At 31.5% G+C, this 9205-nt stretch overlaps 1 non-coding gene across 1 annotated transcript; it reads right to left on the bottom strand.

The window, feature by feature from the left end:
* Positions 1–807: 807 nt before the first annotated feature.
* On the bottom strand, positions 808–927 carry LOC131060039 (U5 spliceosomal RNA). Its single transcript, XR_009110278.2, has one exon. It is a non-coding gene; the product is annotated as a U5 spliceosomal RNA (small nuclear RNA).
* Between the last annotated feature and the right edge of the window lie 8278 nt (positions 928–9205).

Below are 9205 nucleotides of genomic sequence, written 5' to 3'. Positions count from 1 at the left end.
TACTAAGGACAGTATCCAAAACGAAACAAGAGGGAAATGGAAGAAGGAAGCAAAAATTTGTCTACATAAACCTTTCCTCGGTACCAAGGAAGAAATCAAGTAAGTGACAAGATTATGCGACAAGGAGGGAAAACACAAAAAATTAGACAATAAGTCAATCAAGTAAGTAACAAGATTATGTATACAAGAATGATAAAGAAAATGTGGTAGAAAATGCCCTCTCATACTAATGTAAAGATGAAGTCTCCATCTTTTCTCTTTTCATATTGGTTTCAAATTAGGTAGATGAGATGAAGATTGAATGAGCTACCCATCCTGTAATTTAAGATACTATTCAATAGTTGGAATACATGATCCGTATCTAATACATTAGGTTGCTCCTCAACTCAACACTCAAGCCTTAATTACTAATGAAATTGAAAGCATCCCTTATAGCTAGACACTTGAGTTTCTTGAAGGCCTATGACCAATTGAAATGATATTTCTTTTGGGACGAACTTTATCAAGATGTTAAGGTCTTTGTAGTTAAATGTAATGTGTGTCAAAGGATTAAAGGGGAAACTCTTGAAGCCCTAGGTTTGTTGTTGCCACTACCTATTTTCAATCAAAGAATAAATCGCTCTCTTTAGATAACATTGTTAGATGGTAAAGAGTCTTCAATTCACCCTTCAATTGTAGTGAATTACGATGAACATGAGTTTGATTATCATCATCGAATTGGTAGTCAAGCAAAGATGTTGTCAAAAATTATTTTGAACTTATTTATTTCATGTGGTGCTACAGTATAACTTAGTGTTTGCATCATGTGCCTCCTCTAAAGTTGGAGGAAGCCTCCAAAAATTGGCGTATGCTGCTTTGAGTGGCCAAGACACGGTATTCTTTAGTAAAAGGCGAAAGAATAGTTCGCTTTGTCTTGACCACGCAGCTCCGTAAGTTTAAGAGAGAAAAATTGAGCTATTTATACAATGTTCTGTTCTATTAAACTTCCGTAGCATCGATGTGGGACTAAAGTAAGAATGCAATGGACTTGAGACGTTTTCCTCTATGCCGTCCTCCTATCTTTCCGTGGGCAATGTTAAAATAAAATCAGCAACCCACGAATATCTGAAGGTTTTCGCTCATTGGCTTTGAGATTCACATTTGTAGATATTCTGCTGATTTTGAACCAAGCAAAACTAAAAATAAGACTATGGGGCAAAAATAAGTTTATTAATAAGAATCAAAAAGATTTGGCTACTTTCATTTTTATCATGTTGAAATATAGAAATGTTGTTGGCACAATAAAATCAGAACATATGTTATTGCATTATATAATAGAATGATGCATTCGAGTTTAAAGGACATCATTATTTTAAGAAAGTGGAAGATGCGGTATTATAAATATTGAATAAAATGGTAGTTTGATTGATGAAAATTGTTTTTATTATTATCAACTAAAAAATAAGAATAATATCAAAATAAGAAATAACTCTCATGATCTCTATAGATTATCGTACTAATCTAAAAATACTTTGTATTGAGTGAATTCGTAAAAAAATATCACATTAATGAAATTGAGTATCACACTGTTTTGTTTCAATGCATTTTTCTCTTAATAATGTGAGAAATAATTTTATCTAATAGTACAACTCAACTTCTCTCTATTAGTTACTAGATTTCAAACAGTTTAATGATATCGCTACCTTCATTTATGTTGTGATCAAATATAGAAGAATTATCCAATCTTGCTCCATAATTTATATTTTGGTAGAAACTACCTTATTTCTTTCATTCTTTTTTATATTATGTAGTTCATTACATTAGAGAAGGTTCAAATGATCAATGGATGATGAGAATGATTACTACATTAGTAATAATATCAATGGAAACATCTCATAACTTGTCACTATCAATAAGATATTTGAGAAGGAAGAAAATAATAACTTTCGTAATTTATTGAACATTGAAACATAATACAAACCATAATGTAATTGAACTAAATATATTGATATATAATAGTTGTCATCGCCATATCGCCAATGGAAATAATTGTATTAAACCTTATTTCCTATATCTTTCACAATCATATGTTTGGTCCTAATTTCCTCAATATATCCTAATTATAATTTTGGACCTTACTTTCTAGCTATCACTTTCCTACATTTCTACTATAATGTAATCCATCCTTGCCGCCTGTAAATTACAAAGCTAGAATGTTAGGTTCATATTATGCATGTCTTGTGATAAATACATGAAAAGCATGCAAGAGATAGACTTAGCTAGAATATCATCAACATAATCTTTCAAGATTTTATGCATATAGTCCTGAAAGATAAGAGTCATAACACGTTAATAATTTGAACCAATGTTTTTTAGTCCAAAGGTACCATAAGCCAACAAAATATACCTCAAGGAGTTGTATAAGTAGTTTTATATTGATCTTGAGGATTAATATAGATTTGATTGTATCCAGAAAACCCATCCATAAAAGATAACACTATCATGTCAATGTTTGGAAGCAGAAAATCATCTTTCAAGGAAGCCTTATTGAGATCTCAATAGTTAGTACACATTCTAATCTTATTAGCTGGTTTAGCAATGACAACAATATTTGAAATCTAAAGAGAGTAATCAATAGGGTGAATAAAGCCAACTTCTAAAAGTTTTTCTATCTCACGGTTAACAAGCAATGCTATCTTGGGATTCATCTTCCTAATTCCCCGCTTCACAGGTTTAGCATCGGGAATTAACACAATATTATGAGTCACAATCTTAGGATCAATGCCAAAATATCTAAATAAGTCCAAGCAAATATATCGAGAAATTCATCTAATAGAGAAGAATACTTGTTATGTTCACCATCGTCTAAACACTTCTCAATCTTTATGATTTTTTCATTATTATAAGGATCCATTTTAATATCAATGGAATCACTCACAAGAATATTACTTTTTTGAGGAACATCCATTGGTTGAGGCAATCCATGAATCATCTCTTCATTATCACTTTCTAATTCAGTATCTTTCCCAAAGTATGATTCAACATTTAAACATAAGGAAATCCACGATTATGATGATAACGAGGAAGATTATCATAATATCCTAAGAACTCGGCCAAGGAATCATCAATAGAAAATATGTCAAGGGAAGTTGGATGAGAATCATAGTCAATCAATTGAGGATGCATTGGAGAAAGAGGTTTAGAAGAAAATATGGTATTGACATTGAGAGATAGTTTCTTAGATGCTTTGGTGGACTTAGAGGGATTATAGCCAAGTCCAAGAGATGTCTCATAAATATGACTCTCTAAAGGAACTTTTATCCCTTGCTCGTGTGTGCCACAACCATTGCCATCATATCCATTTTTAGATAGGATGTGCAAAATATGACCCTAAAGGGAGCCCATTTCCGTAAGGGATGGTGGAGCCTCATGTCTTTATATCGTAAGTTGATGAAGTAGAAGAAGTATTTGATTTTGAAGCAACCACAAAATTGTTACTAAGTTTTTTAGACAAAGTAGGTTGCTTTTTAGGTTTTACCATATCATCGTCCTTTTTAGTCCTGGCCTCTATTGGGGGCACTTTATATTCTCATATAAAAGAAGTTGTAAAATGTAAGGACCCCTAATCATCATCTAAGAGTACCTCTTTAGATGAGGAAGTATCTTCAAAAGGAGATGGTGTTTCATCTTCAGTAGTAGAAGAATGAGAAGAATGTGAAGAAGATTTAGAATTAGATGAAGTTTGCAAACAAGCTTGTAAATTAGTATCAACGTGCAAAGTGTGCATCTTATTGTCATAAATAAATTTGACTTAACAATGAAGGGTAGATGGGACAGCTTGCATACTATGAATCCAAGGTCATCCTAATTGAATATTGTAAGTAAGATGACCAAGCATGACTTGGATAGGTGTACGTAAAATAATAGGTCCTAGCTTAATAGGAAAGGTTATAGTACCTAAGGATACTCTAGCAACATTGTCAAAGCCACGAATAGAAAGAGATTCGGGTTGAATAAGATAAGTGTCCACATTAATCTTATGCAATAAATCAATGCTACAAACATTTAGGCCATATTCATTGTCCACTAGGGGTCGTCTTATAGCATTACCATTGCTAAGGACAACAATTATAAGAGGATCATGTTTTTTGACTCTCCTTGGGATGTAACTCATTTTAAGAGAACACAATTTGAGATTTAGGTGCTTTCATGGAATTATCAAAGAAGTCATATTATTAGGTGTCACTGCAAGTGGAACATCTAAGTTCTTTAAAGCATCTTGTAAAATTCCATGATGTGTAGATGAAGTTTGAATCAAATTCCAAAGAGATATCTTAGCAGGGGTGACTTTAAGTTGTTCAATAAGGTCATACTCTTTGCCAAGATGTTGTGACAAACAATGTATTGGTGGAAGTATTGATTGAGAAGTAGGAAGAGACGAAGGGACAATCGAAGGGGAATTAGGTTGCCTATTGTTCCTCATATTACATGTGTGGGTAACTGCATTGTAACTCTCTCGGGTGATTTTTTTGGCATCTTCAAAAGGACTCTTGATGGCATAACCCCTTTACACATAAATAATTGGTTTGTTAGGAGTGTAAAAAGTATCATTATTATAGCCACCTTGAACCGCAAAAATTGGTTTATTAAGAGGTTGAGAAGTTTGAGGAGTACGACCACCCTGAACAACCATCATAGGCTTATTAGGTGTTTAGAAATTTTGTTCATATCCATTCACATTTATCATATCGATCAATCTTTTGAAAACCATAGAGATATTTCTCGAAAAGAGTTCAAAAAGGAGAAGGCTGTAAGAAATCAACAAAGGAATCTCGGTAGACATAAACAAAAGGTGCAAAATAAATTAATGTAATGTAAAGACACTTCAAGAGAAGAAGGACCTTCATTATCATAGCAATAGATGAAAAAGAAGAAGAAGAAGAAAGAAACAAGTGGCACAAGAACCCTTGTTGGATGAGCAAAATTTCAAAATTCTCTTTTCAGAGATGACAAACCATTACAGATAGCTAAGTCATATCTTAATTCCACCATAAATTACAAGAAAAGTAATAGTGAGCATTATCACTACAAGTCAACATTCCATCTAGATTAGAATAAAAAAGGTTTGGCTACTTTCATTTTTATCATGTTGAAATATAGAAATGTTGTTATAAAGAATTTTACCAATGTCAATGACATTTTGTACAACAAAATCAAAACATATGTTATTGCATTATATAATTGAATGATGCATTTCAAAAGTATTATAAACTGGAGTTTAAAACACATTCAAAAATAGTTGTCATTATCTTTAAAAGTGGAAGATGAAATACTACAAAGATTGGATAAAATGGTGGTTTAAATGATATCTTCATTGATGAAAATTGTTTTCATTATTATCAACTTAAAATTAAGAATAAAATATTAAAATAAGAAATAACTCTCATAATCTCCATGGATCATTGTACTAATCTAAAAATGCCTTGAGTTGAGTGAATTCGTAAAACATATCACACTAATGAAATTGAGTATGACACAATTTTGTTTCAATGCATTTTTCTCTTAATAATGTGAGAAATAATTTTATCTAACAATACAACTCAACTTCTCTCTATTAGTTACTAGATTTCAAACTGTTTAATGATATCGCTACCTTCATTTATGTTGTAATCAAATATAGAAGAATTATCCAATCTTGCTCCATAATTTATGTTTGGTAGAAACTACCTTATTTCTTTCTTTCTTTTTATTTTATTTTCATAGTTCATACATTGGAGAAGGTTCAAATGATCAATGGATGATGAGAATGATTACTACATTAGTAATAATCTCAATGAAAATATCTCATAACTTGTCACTATGGTGTAGGAGCACCTGATGGACTTCGTGCCTCCATGAGGAAAATTTTCATTTTTTGTTTTGTTTTGTGTCAAATAAGGTTCTATGGACCATTTTGCAATGATTTGTAGTCAATCAATTTAATAGGAAGCTCTTTTGGGTCCATGGTGCAAAGTTGTCAAGAAGTTGTCAAGAAGTTGTCAAAATTTGATGTAAGTGGGGTTTAGTTGAGTTTTCATGTTGAGTCTTGTTAGGGGATGTAATAAGGTCATAATAGACCATTTACAATGTAATAGGAGTCATTTTAGTTCATACTATCATATTTTGTAATGTTGTCAAAAAAAAGTTGTCTTATTGCAAAGTTGCAAACAAGAATGGGAAGTTGAAGAGTCAAGGTGGTTTAGAAGTTGGTTAGTTGGTTTTTAATGGTTGGAATAATTTTTTAAATGCACAAAAAATCCCTATTCCATCATTTTAAAGGAGGTTGAATGATTTGGAGGAAGTTTGGAGCAATGAAACCCTTATTTTTTGTATATTTTGTGTTCTTGATTGTTCCTCTGAGTGGTAAATTATTATATGAATTGATAAAGGCTTGAATCCAATTGGATATGATAACGGGATTAATATAGTTTATGTTGTTTTTTGTTTGAGTAATTTGCGTTGTGATTTGAAAAAGATATGATCATTTTAGTGACTGCAGGTTCATTTTTTTGAGTTTGTTTTCCTGCAAATTCGCTACTCCTTTGTTCAGTACGACTTGTACGAACATGATGATGGTCTGAAACTTTTATTATTGAAAAGATAATTGGATTACAAAACTTTTTCATTCTTACCAGTCCTAAAGAAAATGTCATTTCATGGATCTAACAAGTCAATCTTCCTAACAACCTTGTTCAAAAGTTTGGGGTAACTGTGAGTAAATAAAATTGTATGTTTCTTGATTCCTTGGGTGGAAAGGTCTAAGAATCTATAGCATGGTTAATTTTATGTATGTTTTAATATTCCAAGGTTTCAGGGTTTAATGATTAAGTTTGCTATGGTTTCCTTGATGCCCTAGGTTGTTTTTACATTGGTTTGAGTCATTTGAGACCCACAGGGATGAGGATTGGATAAAATAATCATGGGAATAAATGAGAGATGGTTTAGTAAGCATAAGAAGTTCAGACATGATATTTTTAAGGGTTTATAAAGTGATTTGGGTCTTGGAACATATAGAACCAAGAAACCCTCTTGCTACCTAGCCTAAATAGCCCTTGGACACATCATAACCATCAAGTTTTGAAGAGTTTGGTCCAATGTAACCCATGCCAATTTTGAGATATGTTTGAGAACTCAATAAAGGGTATCTAAAAGTCCTCTCTCGGACTTGATTTGAGATCTGCATCAAAAAAAATTAATGATTGTTCCTAGTTGGAAGGCTATAAGGAATGAAAGTAGTTTGTGTAGAAGAACCTAAAGAAAGTTTGTAATTTGTGAAATCTAAAGTTGTTGGGATCCTTGAATGGTTTAATCGTGTCATTTACACATATTTAAGGTGTGTGACAAAGGATTTGGAAAGTTGCCAAGTTGTTAAGCCTTGAAAAGTGAAGAAAAAAAAAGACTAATGTATTAAGGAGAGTTTAGGTGAACCCCCTACCTCTGCATCACACTATCAATAATATATTTGAGAATGAAACAAATAATAAAATTCACAATTTATTGAATATTGAAACAAAATACAAACCATAATGTAATTGAATTAAACATGTTGATATATAATAGTTGTCATCACCATATCACTAATGAAAATAATTGTATTAATCCTTATTTTTTGTATCTTTTCCAATCATATGTTTGGTCCTAATTTCATCAATATATCGTAATTATATTTTTGGACCTTATTTTCTAGCTATCACTTTTATATGTTTCTATTAGAATGCAATCCATCCTTACCACTTGTAAATTACACGGCTAAAATGTTAGGTTCATATTATGCATGCCTTACTATAAATACATGAAAATGATGCATATAATATGTGGTGACATTAGAGATTTACCTTTGTACCTTGGTTGTTGTAAGAACTGAGACATTGCATTTGATAGGGATAAAGATAAGACATGATGGACACCTTTAATCTATCAGTGATCTATAAAGATAACATATTCTTCATACTATTATCATCAATCATGAAATCTAGTCATTACCCCTTGAACCATATTAGTGATTGAAACAATTGCTTTGCTTCAACTTCCTTGGGTAAGAGGGTTGTTGCTTATGTTATGTTGACACATATGTTGGATTTCCACTTTTTTTAGCACTTTCTTCTATGCATGGCACTCCATGTTGGAATGACAACAACACTTGTGCTTAACACATTACAAGTATCAATCTTGGATGGTTTGTTCTTTTTTGAAGGTAATGTATTTTTAGGTGCAATGGTTGAATCCTACTTAACCTTTTTTCTTTAAGTCCTTAATTGTGACCCATTATTTTAATCTTCGATTAGATTCAATCTAATTTATATTGTTGGATAATATTGTTATAGTATTTGAAGAATCTATGTCGCACTAACTTGAATGAGATTCTAACCTTGCATACGTATTATGGAAGGTGTTAATATCAGTGTAGATAGGCAATTAGTTAGGAATGCACCTTTGTTCCAATCATGACCATTACATGTAGATATAAACGTACATATCTTTAGGATAAAAAGTCATCCTTGAAGACTTATAGTAACTCCCACGTTTAGATTTTCTATCTAATTTCTTATCTTTCTAAAGTGTGAGGACTTGCCACCACTTCTTGATAGGTAAGGAAATCTCTAGGAGTGCAACATTTATCTTTTCCTCCTTGATGAAATCATTAAAGTAAAAGTAATATTAATCTAATCAATCTAATTACTTATAAAAAATTCATTAATCTTACCTTGACACATTATATTTACTTAAAGCCTAAGGGGATTTAACCACCAAATTCTCTACTCAATGAAAGGACCAATGAAGTTATTTGACGAACAATGATTCATCTAATTCTAGACAACATAATTTTCTTTGATAAACACCATATTATTTTTTTAACAAATATAATAGATAGAAAAATTGTATTTTCTCTTTTGAAATGAATGCAAAACACATTAAGCATTTAATTACATCAATTAAACATAGTTCTTTCATCAAGTATTACATTTTATATAGTTTTTCTCAACAATTTAGTGTATTGGTACATATTACAAGTGTCATAATAATGACATAAAGTACAAATCAACAATAATACGAATTCATATGAAATTAAGATAATATCTTTGATAAACTAAGTCTTCAAAATTTCTCAACTATAAGAGGGGGAGCATCATCCAAACGCTTCTCCTCCAATCACAGACTAACGGTCCCCATAACTTCCATCAAGAAG

The sequence above is a fragment of the Cryptomeria japonica genome, chromosome 8 (assembly GCF_030272615.1).
Source record: "Cryptomeria japonica chromosome 8, Sugi_1.0, whole genome shotgun sequence".
Taxonomy (NCBI): Eukaryota; Viridiplantae; Streptophyta; class Pinopsida; order Cupressales; family Cupressaceae; genus Cryptomeria; species Cryptomeria japonica.
The sequence above is the reverse complement of the archived record's forward strand: the minus strand, read 5'-3'. Positions and strand labels throughout refer to the sequence as shown.